Genomic DNA, 16249 nt, shown 5'->3' on the forward strand with positions numbered 1-16249 from the left:
TTGTTCCTCTAACCCTTAGATCTAACCTCCCCTAGCTCAATAATCACGTAAAGTCTCTATCTTGATGCACATGCAACGTCTATATGATCATATATGATGATTTAGCCCCAAATACCTCAACCCAAGGTCCTAACCTTCATTGCTCTTCATAAATCTTGATGAGTAAGGCTCCCTGGACCTCTATGGATCCAGATCTAAAACCTCCTCACCATAAGGGACTATTTGGACATCAATTCAACCCAACAAAGGGCATAAGAAACCCTAAATCCATATATACTTCATAAATCAGAAGATGAATCGAAATGGTACCTCAAATGTGATGATCTTAGTTTCAATTCCACAGAATAGAAACCTTCTTTGCTTCCTCTTGGCTAGGACCTCCTTCTTCTTGCTAAACAACACCACAAAGGTCAACAATGGCTTCCTTTCTCTCTCAAGACATTCAATCACTCTAGGGTTTCTCTTTATGAACTGGTAGCTGCAAATGAAGGCCATAAAGGCCTTTAAATAGGTCCCAAACCCGAGAAATAAGGGTTCCTTTCGTCAGCTCTGACTCGGCGAGTCACTCCCCCGACTCGTCGAGTCCCCTCATTAACCATGTCATCCAGTCGCGACTAGACTCGACGAGTCTAAGCACCAACTCATCGGGTCACCTTACATAATTAAAGAAATACAGCATAAATCAATATACCTAGAAAACCGGATGTTACAACAGGTGCTCGGACTTGTCTATGTCGATTTCCAACCTTAACACCCTTCACCAAAAAGTATCCATCAACAAATCCTGATTTTTCTCTACATTTAACAACACTCCATTAGTTTTGAATATCTGTAAAAGATTTAAAAATGCCCAAAAAATGAAGACCAAACCATATATATATATATATATATATATATATATATATATACAGAGAGAGAGAGAGAGAGAGAAGAGGACCATGGATACCAAGATAAAATCTCTATGTGACCTGCACAAGATAATGAAAACACAGTTAAGAGCAAAAAACCGAAATTGTGGATATGTTATTTATAACAGAATGAAAGAGAGATAGAGGCTGCTAATAGCAAAGATATTTGTGGTAGTGAAGACGGTCGTTAGTGGTGGTGCCTATGTTTTCATAGAGTGTTAAGCGGTGGTGGTTCTATGGTGGTTTGGATAGAAAGTATTTTAGACGGTTCTGTATTGGTTTAAAAAAATAAAATGTAACTGGAGACGGCAACCAATGGTGGTGTCAAGGGTTTATTTATAGTGCTCAGGGGTAGTGTTTTTGTGTTGTTTTAGAGATGGACGGTAGTAGGATAGTGCAAGGATAATTCAAGGTGGAGATAGTGCAAGGGCCTCGACTGGTTAATAGTGTGGTGGTGATGAAGCGGAGGAGGGTGGTGACAGCTACATATCACAAAGGATGTCTAGGGTTTTAACTTTTAGTGAGAAGATAAGAGAAAAAGCGATTTGGAATACATGAGGACCATATTTCATCTTTCCCTGAGTTGGAGAATAGAGACAGTATGCAGATTGATGGTAAGCATAATAGAGTTGTATATTGTGTATCAGTAGTTGTACCTCTTAAAATTTTCAAGAAATGATAAATATGTTATATATATATATATATATATATATATATATATACAGAGAGAGAGAGAGAGAGAGCAATGATCACTTGAGAACTCATATTTTCCCGAGAACCTGAGAACTAAAAGTGGACTGTTAGATTAAAAAAGTTAAGGGCCAAGATCTTTGATGGCAATTTTGTAAATAAATAGAAAAAAAATCAAGGAAGGGTATCTTAATAAAATAAGATAAGGGCATTTAAGGGAACAGTTAATTAGCTCTCCAAATAAATCGTGATTTGTCTTTCTATCGCCCGTTCCCTTCTCCGATTCTTCACCGACTCCATCGACCTCCTCCCTCTTCGTCGACCCCTCCCTCATCCCTCTAACAACCACCCTACCTCTGTCAAAAACCACCGCCTTCATTGAAGATTCTCCGATGATTGATAGATTTAACATCATGGTGGTTGCGTCATTCTTCCCTCTCGAAGTTTCGTGCCCTAATAAATCAGCCAGAGGCCTGATTGCTCTGAACCTCCCAATTCTCCTTTGCATCTAAGCTTCCAGATGATGCTTAAACTTAGGGACGATTATTGTTTAGAGTGATGTCATAGTTCTAGTCTACACCAATTTTCTGTAAACACATGATCTGCTAGAATCATTCCTACAAGTAAATTTCATAATTTCAATTACCTTAATAATTCGTTAAAATGATTTTCGTTCTGCTTCTGATTATCTTTTTGTTCTTGTTTATATCTGTTTTTTGATATAACTCGTTTGAAATCGATGAAATTGGCATAATGATGATGAAAGTTTATTTGACAATGTCTTCTGAAGCATAAATTATGCGAAGTGATTGAACAATTAACCTCCTACTCATTCTGAATATCATTTTCGTCATTTTTTGTATTATTAATTCTTTCAAATGATTTCTGTACGCTTTTAAGTATGTGTTAATGACTAGTTTCTTGAACATGAATTGAATTATTATGTTGTGATTTTTAAGAATGAGGTGAAACAGAGGTTAAAAAGTGGCAATGATGATGAACACAATCTCTTTCATATCATTACAACTATGAGGGATTATCTGTGATTATTTTTCAAGCACATTTGAGCCACTGTTTGATAACCTTGGTTCCTGATATAGGCTCATTTTGACTTTTTTTGTTGTTGTAATATTGTTAATACTTATATGATAAGGAACTGAAAGCTCGAATTGCTTCAGCTTTTTATGATAACCTCCACATAGAGGAAGAGTATTTGTGGGGGCTAAATCCGACATTTCTCATCTTCAGGTCTGTGCTTGGTTTCAGCATTTTCTATTTTTTTTAATATTTTGTTCTTTTCATCTTTACTAGTTCATTACCAGAAAAGATAATATCATTATTTATAGATGATACTCTACTTTTATTTTCATGGTATGTCTTATTTTGGTCAAATGTGACAATGACATTTCAAGATCCATCATACCTGGTAACCAATCTATTCATTTACAGATACCTTTAATGCTGCAATTGCAAAAATCCTAAAACTTGTAATTACATTTTTTATAAACCTAGAACAAATTCTATGGTGTTCTCTTTATTTTACTTGTTTATGGTTCATCATTGAATTCTTGTGATTCACATATGAATTACATGTGATTCACATGTAAATCACATATGAATTACATGTGAATCACATGTAAATCACATATAATTCATATATGAATTACATGTGATTAACATGTAAATGACATATGAATCACATGTGATACACATGTAAATGACATGTAATTCACATATGAATTACATGTGATTCACATGTAAATCACAAGTTATTCACATGTAAATCACATGTTATTCACATATGAATCATATGTAATTCATATATGAATTACATGTGATTCGCGTGTAATTCACATATGAATTACATGTGATTCACATGTAATTCACATGTAAATCACATGTTATTCACGTATGAATTTCATGTGATTCACATGTAAATCAAAATTTATTCACATGTTATTCACATATGAATCACATGTAATTCATATATTCACATATGAATTGCATGTAATCCACATGTAAATAACATGTAATTCACATATGAATTACATGTGATTCACATGTAAATCACATATGTATTTTTGTGAGTGTTTTCGCATCAATCATATTCTTTTTACTTTTCTTGTAGATTTGGAAGAAATTGTGGTGAATATTGAAGAGGTGGAAAATGATAAATTGAAGAAAATATAGAAATATTGACACGAAGACATGAAAATGCTTTGAAATTTTGTAGCATTTTTTTGTTTTGTTTTTTTTTTTTTTTTTTTTTTTTTTTTTTTTTTTTTTTTATATTTACATTGTGTCAAATAAAATATTTATTGTATTGTGTTTATAGATTAGTAAATAAAATGAGTTTCTTATGATTTTCTTACAAATATTACAGTATATGAAATATGCATATATGCAGTTGTAAAAATATGCATAAATGTACAAAAAAATGTTGATTTTTTTGGTTAAAAAAATATAGAATTTTTTAAATATTCCACTTTTTTTTTTATTGATTTTTAAATGTTTTTAAAACAATGCAGTTTTTTTTAAAAAAATATATTTTTTTCAAAATTTTCTTTTCAAAAATTCATGTTTTCTATAAAAAACTAAAAAATCTGCTCTTTAAAAAAAAAAAAAAAACTGAAAGAATACTATTTTTTAAAAATCAGCAAAAATTTGAATTTTTTTTTTCAAAAATTCATGTTTTCTTTAAAAAATTAAAAAATCTGCACTTTAAAAAAAACTGAAAAAAATATGTTTTAAAAAAAAATCCGAAAATTTGATTTATCATGTAATATTTTAGACATTTCTATTAATATGTAGAATAACACAAAAAATTAAACATTTAATGAAATCGATAAGATTACGATCACGCCCTTAATGAATTAGTTTTGATATAACGCTCCGCTTTTAGTTCTCGGATTCTCGGAAAACTAGGAGTTCACAACCGATCTCAACCCTATATATATATATATATATATATATATATATATATATATATATATATATATATATATATATATATATATATATATATATATATATATATATATATATATATATATATATATATATAGGGAAGGGTTATATGAGAATAAAAAAAAAAACCCCTAAAAATCATAAAAATACATAGAGATCACAAAACATATTTTTAACTTTATACATCAAAAAGTCGCAGCTTTTATAAAAATTTCGCTGAAAAAAAAATCGATTATTTTTTTATTTATTTTTTTTTTTTAAAATTTTCTACGAAAATCTATAAAAAGTTGCGAATTTTCATAATATAAAATCAAAATATATAAGGCGTGAGTAAACGGACTGGATCGGCCGGAACCGGCCCGACCCGGAAACCGCATTCGGTCAAAATCAAGAATCGAACCGGCCCGACGGTTCTACCGGTTCCGGTTCCGGGTTTGGTTTTTGTCGGGTTTCGATTTTGGAACCGGTCGGATTTGACATGCTTTCTTGCGGGACTTGTAACTCATTCAATTTTTAACCAAATCTGGCGTTTTTATAGTCTAAACTTAACTACAAAACCTAAACTACGTCTAGGAAAAACACTGAGGTCAAAAAAACTAAAATTGAGTGAGTTATGCACATTTGAACAACAAAGTCAGATTACGTTTAATTGTTATAACATAAAAATATTCTGATTTGACACCCTTCCTTGTGGGGCTTTTAACTCATACAATTTTAACCAAATCAAGCTTTTTTATAGTCTAAACTTAACTAAAAATCCTAATATGCATGTAGGAAAATGATTCAAGTCAAAACAAGTTAAACTGAGTGAGTTATACACATTTGAACAACAAAGTCAGATTACATTTAATTGCTATGATGAGATTTGGAATCAAGTTTGAACGTAATTCTAGTATGAATAAGTAAAGTATTAATGATGAACACGAGAGTAATAGAATATTTGTTCAGCTCGTATTATGACTTTTGTGTTTACAAAATACAAAGATTAAACTGTAAAACTATGTGAAAAGTGATGCTAGATCACTAGTACAGACCCCTAATTATAGGAGAACAAAAGCATAACAGTACTAAGGACTAAACGTTAAGACTTGACTTTATAATGCCTTAGTAAAATAACAATACATCCGAAGACTCATACATACGAAGATACAAGATACTTCGTAACAATCAAACTGACTCTTTGACTATTACAACATTTTAGCCCTAACATGCTGAAACATAAAAAAAAAATCTGATTTGACACCCTTCCTTACGGGGCTTGTAAATCATTCAAATTTTAACCAAATCAAGCGTTTTCATAGCCTAAACTTAACTACAAATCCTAATCTACATGTAGGAAAAAGATTCAGGTCAAAAATAGTTAGATTGAGTGAGTTATGCACACTTGAAAAACAAAGTCATATTACATTTAATTGCTGAAACATAAAAAAAAATTCTGATATGACACCCTTCCTTACGAGGCTTGTAACTCATTCAATTTTTAACAAAATCAAGCGTTTTTATAGTCTAAACTTAACTACAAATCATAGACTACATGTAGGAAAAAGATTCAGGTCAAAAAAATTAAATTGAGTAAGTTATTCAAGTTTCAAAATCTGAGTGAGTTATCCGGTCCGGTTCCCGGTTTCGGGTCGGTTCCAGCGACCAATTCTTACCGGGTCTCGGTTCCAAAAATTGATGAAATTATAGTATCAGTCCCGACCCGCCCGGTTCCATCGGGTTCCAGTTCGAACTGGTTCCCCGGTCCATATGCTCATCCCTAATATATATATATATATATATATTGTAACGCCCTGTTTCGAATCATTTCCCATTTCGGCATGATGATCAAGGATTGGGCATTAGCAGACTTACGACCCTAGAGTAATTGAGGTCTAGACTCATTTGGAGGTGGATGATGTAATTTAGATGACCCGGGTGTTCGATTTGTGTTTTAGAGCCAAAGGGTATTTTGGTAATATGTCAACTCGGGCTTTTATGTAAATTGGATGTTTGTTCGAGAAATTGTATGACAAGTATGAGTTGATTAAAGCGTAGATTGTTACATTTTCGTGGATATAAGGATCGTCGGAATCGGGTTTTTAACGAAGAAGTTATGGCCTTCGAATTATTTTAGGGTTTAAGAGGAAACCGTAATACGTGGGGCGTACCAAGGGAGTACATGAGGTGTACTGCTGTAGAGGAGAGTATGCGAGGCATAATGTGGTGTGCACTGGACATAATATAAAGGGTTGATCGGGAATGCGAGGTCTCGTACGCTAGGCATACGAGGAGTATGCGGGGGTACGAAGGGATTTAAGAAACCCTAATTTTAGGTGTTGGAAAATATATAAGCACATTTATGGCTCATGAAACCCTTATTTCTCAACCTCCTCTGACCTTTTAGGATCATATTCAAAACCCTATGTCTCTCCTTTGTCTTTTGAGCTTATTTTGTCCATTGTGGTGTGTTTTGGTCCATATTCAAGAAGTAGAAGCTTGGTGCAAGGTGATGGATCAAGGAAGAACTTCTGGATATTGATTATTTGCTTCATTTCTAGCTTGTTTGAGGTAAAAGCTATGAACTTGTTCATTTATGGCTTAGATCTACTATATATGAGTCTTGGTCCCTTTTTGGCCCAAGAATGAGATCTAGTGATTTGATACCACTCCAGGAGTTATGAGTTTCCACTCTTGGTGTTTCTCAGGTTCTTGATTCATAAAGTTGTCACCTTTAGGGTTTAGAATTCCCCATGCATGAGATGGTGTCCATTTGGTGAAATTATAATGCCATATCTTAAAGTTGGGTTCTTTTGGGGTATGCAAAGTCACCAAGTCAGTGACTTTATGGTTCTAGACACTCATTAGGACTCGGATTTGTGATTTTGACTTCTGTACTTAAGCATTAAGAGCTTAATGAAGTGTTTGGCTTAATGGCTGAGTACGTTAGGCGTACAAGTCTGTATGCGCAACGTACAAGCCAAATAACGTGTACGCTTAGCCTACACCTGAGTACGTCCTGCATACTCGGTCAGGTTGGATTTTGCATATTGGGCTTCAAGTTTGGGCTTTCTTTTGGGATTGGGTGTTTGAGTTCTTATTGGGCCATCTGAGTGCAAGTGTTTTGGACTAGGAAAAATATTTAGGCTTTAGGGTAAGGCCCATGTAGGGTTTGGGCCCAATTTGGAAAATTGGTCCATCAAATGGGCCTAGGGTGGCTAATTTGGTATTTGGGCCTTTTGGATTATTAGGCTTGGGCTTAAGTCTTGATCCAAACTAGGTAAGGGCTAAATTGGTCATTTAGCCTAGTAATGGTTTGATGGTTTGGATGGGAATCCAATTACTAGTTGAATATTATTTTGATATTGATAGTTCGAGGATCTGTCAGCCAGTAGTCAGGGATTATCTATTTGATTCGACAGTGAAAGGTGAGTTTCTTCACTGGGTTTAGCAGGTCGAAGGCACCAATGACGACCCATGGTTTATATGTTAGAATGCTAGACGTTTGTGTGACTCTTACATGTTTTGTGTGATGGTATGCTTACCGAGCGAGGCCCGATGCCAGGCGGGGACTGATGAGTATATTGTATACTAGTTATCAATATGTGTTTTTATGCTTACCGGGTGAGGCCTGATGTCGGGCGGGGCTCGATGACTATATGGTATGCTATGGTCTTTGTGATTATTGCATGCGTTAGTAAGGCTATATGTTTATATGATTATATGGTTATATGATTATGTGTGTATCGGGCGGGGACCAATGTCAGGAAGTGCCTAGTGATTGGCAGATCTGTAAGCCAAGTGGGGCTCGATGTCGGTCGGGGCCCGAAGCCGAGCGGGGCTCGATGCCAGACGGGGCCCGAGGCTGAGTGGGATTCGATACCGGGCGAGGCCCGATGGAGGGCAGGGGTCCAATATTTGATTTATGTATGTGTGGTACGTGGTATCTTGGGGAACTCACTAAGCTTTGTGCTTATGATGTTTAGTTTATGTTTCAGGTACGTAGGTTTTCAATGGAAGAGTTCGGGATGATTGTAGTGAACACACCACATGTTTCTACATGCTGTGATTTACTCTGTTATTTTGATGTTTTGGATAAATCTTGATCACTTTGGTTTTGTGGAAAATGATATGAATTAACGGTGTTTTAATTTAAAATTTGAAAATTTCATGGTATTACTTTTGGAACGTTACAAGTTGGTATCAGAGCTTTGGTTTAAGGGATTCAAACATACTCTTAGGTGTTTCTGAACTCAAACTGAGGATTTGGTAAAGTTTTTTCAAAAATGAAAGAAAAATTATTTAAAAAAGGAAAATCAAATTTTCTAAAACAAGAAAGGGTGTGGTGCATGCAATCCACCGAACTCAAGTAATTTTTCCCAAAATACCCATACATGTTATCTGATATGATTTGATTTATAAATTTGTGTATCACATGCTAGTTAGGACTAAGGATCTGCTCAGTGTTTGCATGATAGAATGCTAGTAAAAATACCTTGTGTGCCTATTATATAATCTTGTAGATTTTCATGCTAGTTCTAATTAGTCAGTGGTAGATTGGCCTGATATGTGTTGCCTTGTAGCCTAAGAAGCAGGGGATGATGGATTGGGTATAAATTGTACGTGTAAGGTAATCAGTAGTGGGAGTGGGAGTGGGAGCTCCTAGTGTGAGGTGTGATGTGAGTTTGAATGTCCTTTGGTATTTCGTTGGATTGGAGTGATGCTGCATGAATGTTGTTTGCTTTGTGCTTTGTGGAACTCATAAGTAATGTGAGTTAGCTATTAAGTGAATATGTCAAGTCACATGTGGTAAGTCTTGGATAATATTAGAGTAATAGATTTGACCCTATTGCGCAACTCTCATTTGAGTCTAACCATTGTAGGGATGATTTTGTTACTCGAAGAATTATCTAAACTTTGTTGCATGTGATTGTGTTCATGAGGTAGCTAACCGACATTATGAGGAGTTCTTCAGCAGCCGATGGAAGGGTGAGGTCGGGAACCTAGGAAAACCTAGGGATTGCTTCAGTAGGTGTTGGTTGCACTAGTTTGCGAGTGCTTCATGTATATATTCGAGAAGGCGACCTAGAGTATTCGGTAGGAACCTTGAGGAAAAGTATGGATAGGTGTGGAAGGTAGTATTGGGCCCGTACTACCGAAAGCACATGATCCATACTTGAATCGGAGAGATTCTTGAAGAATTTGGGAAACTTGTGGATGAGGATTCTTGGTTATGTTTTGATCGTTTGCATGTTGTTTCTGGTATGGTATTGAGCACTTAGGAATGGGGTTTAGGTTCTGGTTCCGGCTCAGGTGCAATTGCTGAGTCGATCAATACACGGATGTGGGATTTCATCTCATTGGAGATTACTCGCGACATTTTGGAATGGACCCCGGTGGTCTTTGGTCCTGTCAAGGAAGGGATTTTGGAGCTCTTGGATGGTCATCTAGGGGTCATTCGGGTCGAGATTGTAGCAGAGCAGTTGGGGGCTCATCTGGAGCCCAAAGCTTGTGGATCCCTAGAATCCTTCTGGAAGGTGGATCCTATTGTTAGTTCATGTCATTTGGGATCGGAAGTGAGTTTTTCCTCATGTCCTCAAGATGGCCGGGGTAACTTAGGAGGAGGACGTAAGAATTTCTTCAGATGCTTCTACGGGTATGTTATCTTCTGCCTTCTTCTGGGTCGTTATCGGAAATTGTATTGCATCGGAATTCTTGCTTGGATATGGGTAAGAAATATCTTGAGTTGGTTCTCTACTATTTTTTGGGTTATCAAAGATTGTTATACGCCTTTCTGCATGCCGAGAGTCTTCAATGAATCATTAGTGGGTCATATCTCGTTGAGCGGGTTTCAGTGTGTTCGGTTGTTATTTCGGTTCTTGATAGGATCAATTTAGGGGTATTGTTGGAAGATCTGTGGTCAGGGTTAGCGGGTTAGTTCTCCAGTGGAGTCAGGATTCAGCTGTTTTATCTTTTGATCTGGTGGGATCTACAGTCGTCTATGGAAGAACTTTTGGGGTTAGAGCACTGCCGTTGCTAGGGGAGGAGCGGTAGCAAGAGGATGGTGGTGGCAGTGCATGAGTCGTTATGTCTTTGGAAGTGCGAGGGAATTTTATGGAAATGATTGAAGAAGGTTAAAATTCAGGGATTCCTTAAGGATTTGGTGTGGTGTTATGGTAATCATTCAGAGTTATCAGGAGTTGGGCGATTATTGAGTTTGGCTAGTAATGGAACGCTAGTATTGGTAGGCTCAGATCATGTTCGGTTCATGTTGTGTGAGGTTTGATGGGTTGGGAATCCATCGGATTTATGGGATGAGAAAGCTTCGTCAAAACCAAGTGGGGGAGGATCAGCCAGAAATTTCCGGGAGGCAGAGCGGGTGTGAAACTAGGGTAAGTTTTGCATCCCAGTCGGGAGGAGAGACGACCCAAGTGGTCGTCTAGATTAAAGTTGTGTAAGTTGGAATCTCAGTAAACTTCCAACAGATGGTCGACGCCTTCTTTGTTTGTCACACCCCCGAGGGCTGGTGAGACTATCAATTGAAATATCATCACAATGAATATACATGAAACATAACACATTCATCACCAAACATTACATAGTATAACTGGCATTGTTTACATCAAGTACATTATTTACATTACATAATCCCAAAATATTAAATGTTTGATGATTAACAATATCATAAAAGAAACATTCATTACACAATTGACACTTCCTCGTTCTAACGGTTACCTGAGAATACAAGTTATTTTGAAAACGGTCAACATATATAATGTTGGTGAGTTTATATGTATCTTTGATGTAAAATAGTTTATGTCGCTTGCAAAACCCAAAAAATCCGATATTTTCTGTAATAAGATTGTTTACGAAAAATGCTATGATGATCCCATTTGTGTATGTGCATGTGATTTAAAACAGGTAAAAGGAATAACTTTCATAGTTGTTCATTGTATAGTAGATAAGTGTTTGTAAATGAATTGAATATCATTGTTATCCCCGAAAAATCCGATGTTTTCCGTTTTAATTAGTATGATGGTTTTGTATTATTGAATAACCACTTGTACTTTCAATATATATGAATTCGCCTTCCCAAAAGATGAAATGAGTAACGGATCTCGATGTGAGTCGTTATAACCATACATGATGATGACTATTTCGCCTGCCTTAGCATTAGTGAAAATGCCGGATTTGATCAAGGTTTTGTCACCCTAGACTGGCCGAGTCTAACTGTAGCGAACATATTAGGTGTAGGGGAGTCAACCCCATATAGATCTATACACAAACTCTCGCTCTCCCTCCAGGAGACTCTGATTATAACTACAGGCTACGCCCAAACACTCGTTGGTGTTGAACGACGTTTCTCACTAAATCCAACTGATAGTTTATGAATATGAATAACCTTGTCCATACTTGTTTAATGAATTCGAGAATATGAAGTAGGCCTAACAGACACGAGTGAAGACTATGGCGGCCCGTAGATCATGAATGTTATATTAGGCTATCGTTTATGCCATAGACGTGTTAAAGCCCATTAAGCTTATGAGGGGTATTTGGGACCACATTAGTAATGAAAATGGGCCACTAAGGCCCAATAGCACTTGATAGCTAATGAAGGTCTACCAAACATGTAATTGGGCCACCAAGGCCCAACAAACATATTTTAATTATAATGGGCCCAAGAGATTACGAAATTGGGTCACGAATGCCCAATAAGCTCGAATAGGGAACAATGGGCACAATTTTCATATCATGTATTTGTTTGTCTATAGAATTAGTAACATAGGATTTGTTTCACTTTGATTATTTTATTACGAAGCAAAAACACCTGATGTTCGATTTATAACGACGATATGGTTATATATATATATATATATATATATATATATATATATATATATATATATATATATATATATATATATATATATATATATATATATATATATATATATATATATATATATATATATATACTTCGTATCCATGGGTTATAAATTTTTGTATTCTTGACATATTTGATAAAAAATGTTTATTTGGACATTTCAGCCCATTCTTCATCAAAAAGTTACAATTTCAGCCCTTTTTAAATAAAATGACATTTTTAGTCCTTTTAAATGAAAAGTGACATTTTATTAGTCCTTCAATTTATTTTCTTGGCATTTATTTAAAATATTTTAAATAAAATGACATTTTTAGGCCCAAAACATTTATTTAAAATATGATTCCAGCCTAAATTATAACTTCGAACATTTTCAGTCCCTTGTTTACAGAAATTTACAGTTTTGGCCCAATATTTTGAAAGTTTTATATTTTTGACCCAAAATCCAAAAACTTTACATTTTTAGTCCCGGATTTAAAACCATTTTTAACCCCATACTTGTTTTAATTACTGATTTAGCTCGATGGTTGACTGTTATGACATTTTTATCCCCAAAACTCCATTTTTTTCGCAACTTTGGGCCCTTAAACCCATAAAGCCCATATGTAAGCCCAATAAGCTAACATATATGTTTTTAACCCTTAGAAAGGTGTAACTTTTCATAAAAGTCAGATTGTTTTAAAAAAATATCATTCTAACCCCTTTAGATCCGAAAATTTCATTTTTACACCAAACTTTTGTTACTTTTATAGAAATGGCACTTATGAGGATTTTGCTTTGTTTTCATATCTTAAGCATAAAGATTCTTAGATCTACAAAGTAGGTTGTTTATTATGTCATGTGTTTATGTATTCTTCACACTTTTATCATAAGTTTCAAGTTATAGCAATGTATTATCATATTATCACAACACAAACCAAATAAATCACATAAACTAACATACACACATACATCAACACCCGAGACTTGTATTCTCCCCCAAAAACCAAGTAAAAACCAAAGAGAAAGGGGGTGTGAACTCACACTGGGTTTGTGGGTTCGGTTTTGAAAAGAAATGGAGGAGATTTTCGGTCCTAGGAAGTCCCTTGAGTAGATCTCGAACTCAATAAGATTTCTAGGAGTATGATCACCAAAATTCTTGTATTTGTGTGTGTTGTGTGTCCTCGGCCGAAACAAGAACAGGGAGGGGAGAGAGAGTGATGAATGACTAGCTTGGATACATGGAGGATCTTGCATGGGTGCATGGTGGTCAAAATGGAGGTGGCACTCCAAAGTCACCCCCCCTTAATCTCTCTCTTTTTTAATGCTTGGGCCGAAAACATGGGCTAGAAGAAAAGAGTTGCTTAGTTTGGGCCATTGTTTTTCTCATTTCTAAATTTTAAGGCCCAAATAGTGTTTCTCGGCCCATTGGGTCCTTGTGAATGCTCTCGGCCCAATGTGATATTAAGGGGATGGATTTATGGCTCATTAGGGCTAATTTTATTAGTTTTGGCCCAATAGGGCCCAATAGAGGTACACCATTTCATTTTAGGCCCATGATGGCCCAAAAATTTAGGTTTCATGATTTTGGGTCCAATTATGGCCCATTTGAAGGTTCTAAGCCCAAAAAAGTCAAATTGGAGGCTTATTGGCCTAATAAGAAAATTTTAGTCCATAATGAGCTTAGACCGGGATTTTAAGGGTTTTCAACTTTACTTGATGAATCTAGGTTTGAATTTGTTTCCATAGGTTGAACTTTAAGTATAACATGAATTAGGGTTACGAGTTGACAGAAGATAATGTTTACAAGAGTACATAATTTCCTAGCTAGAATGCTAGTTGTGACATCATCCCCCCGTTAGAGGGAATTTCGTCTCGAAATTCTTTTTGAAGCTAGAGTTCAAGAATGCGAGAATAAGTGAGGGTACTTCTATTTCACCTGGTCTTCGCGTTCCTAAGTGACTTCCGGTCCATGCTTTGTGTTCCATCGAACCTTCACTATTGGAATGTGACTTTGCTTAGTACGCTCAGTAGGGACGGGTCTAAGGCCACAATGTCGGCCCGTTCAGTTAGCAGTAGTTTCCGGACTTTGATCCGATGCAGTAGCTAGTATGTTTGATGCCTTCGTGGCTCAGACAGGATTTGTGTGCTATGTTTTATGTGTTATGTATTATGTGTTCCGGGCTACGGCCCGATGTAGTATGCAGTATATGTGTTCATACTAGTTGCTATGTTATGCTACGCTATGCTCAGTCAGTTAGTTCCGGACTTCAGTCCGATGCAGGGGACAAGGTCCCAGTCGATTCCGGACTTTGGTCCGATGCAGTTAGTTCCGGACTTCGGTCCGATGTAGTTAGTTCCGGACTTCGGTCCGATGCGGTTAGTTCCGGACTTCGGTCCGATGCGGTTAGTTCTGTTCCGGACTTTGGTCCGATGCAGGGGACAAGGTCCCAGTCAGTTCCGGACTTCGGTCCGATGCAGTTGCCGAGCTTCGTCCCGATGCAGTGGGCAAGGCCCAATATGTGTTTATATGTTATTGTATGGTATGTGGTAGTTTGGGGGAGCTCACTAAGCTTCATGCTTATAGTTTCAGTTTTGGTGTCAGGTACTTCCGCAAGCAAAGGGAAGAGCTCGGGGTGACAGCATCGCACACACCACAACTTTAGCTTTTAGCCTGGGATTGATTTAGTTTGTTTTGATTTGACGTAGTATGATACAGTTTCCGCACAGTGTTTTCTATTATGTTGGAATACATCACGTATGGTTTTATTTTATGACACTCTGATTATGGTTTTGATTATATCGAAAAAACGAAATTTTTGGGTCGTATTTTTGGGTTGTTTCACGGCGAGTCCGCGCTGTTTGATGAAACCCTAATTTCCTGGCCCTAAGCCCTATTTAAAGGACCTTATGGCCCTCATATGCGGCCACCTTGAACCCTAAGAGCCCCCATACGTCTGTGAGCCCTTGTGAGAGTGTTTGGAGGCTTTTTGTTCATTATTTTGTGGGATATTGCAAGGAAAGAAGGGAGAGGATCAAGCTTGAAGAGTTGGGGAGCTTGGATCTGTTGCTACTTCACCAAGGGAGTCTTCTTGAGGTAATTTTCAGAGCCAAACTTCGTGTTTTGTGTTGATGTGCCAAATCTAGGATTTCTTCTTGCATTTCTTGGCTTGAATTAGAAGTATGAGAGGTCCCATGGAGATATGGAACCTAGATCTGGACTTTAGCAGGTCCAGGAGACCCCTTATGACAAGCTTTATGTCCATTCTTTTGAGTTAGAAGCTAAACTTGCCATATTAGAGGTTGTTTCTTCAAAATAATCCTTGTATGCATTGCATGGCAACCAAGACCGAGACTTTACGTGACAAATAAGCTTGGGAAGGCCAGATCTATGTATGTATGGAACGGATCTGACCGCAAAAGCCAGTTTTAGCTGGTGCATGGCATGGACTCGCTGATTCTGAAGAACAGACTCGACAAGTCGCTTGAAGATTGTCCTTGAGACCATCCTGTGTGTAGTCCGGACCGAGTTGAGGGCGACTCAGTGAGTCGCAGAGAGTTGGAAAGGTTTTGACAAGTGGAACGAGTCAGGTTGGGACTCGCCGAGTTAACCTTCGACTCGGCGAGTTGAGTCGCGGTGGCCCTGTGATTCAGGCCCAGGGGGAACTCGTCGAGTCGGGGGAGTACTCGACGAGTCAAAAGGGAAAAACCTTGATAGTTGATTAAAATACGTAGACTCGCCGAGTCACTAGTGTGCACTCGCCGAGTCCGGTCCAAATTGATTAAAGACGACTGACCAAGTCAACCTGTGTTGACTTGATAAGGATGGCCCACCTTTGTGGTA

General features: G+C 36.8%; 1 non-coding gene across 1 annotated transcript; it reads left to right on the forward strand.

The window, feature by feature from the left end:
• Window positions 1–2343: 2343 nt before the first annotated feature.
• LOC145033241 (small nucleolar RNA Z105) lies at window positions 2344–2436 on the forward strand. Its single transcript, XR_013677474.1, has one exon. It is a non-coding gene; the product is annotated as a small nucleolar RNA Z105 (small nucleolar RNA).
• Window positions 2437–16249: the final 13813 nt, after the last annotated feature.

The sequence above is a fragment of the Lactuca saligna genome, chromosome 2 (assembly GCF_052625555.1).
Source record: "Lactuca saligna cultivar CGN05327 chromosome 2, ASM5262555v1, whole genome shotgun sequence".
Classification (NCBI taxonomy): Eukaryota; Viridiplantae; Streptophyta; class Magnoliopsida; order Asterales; family Asteraceae; genus Lactuca; species Lactuca saligna.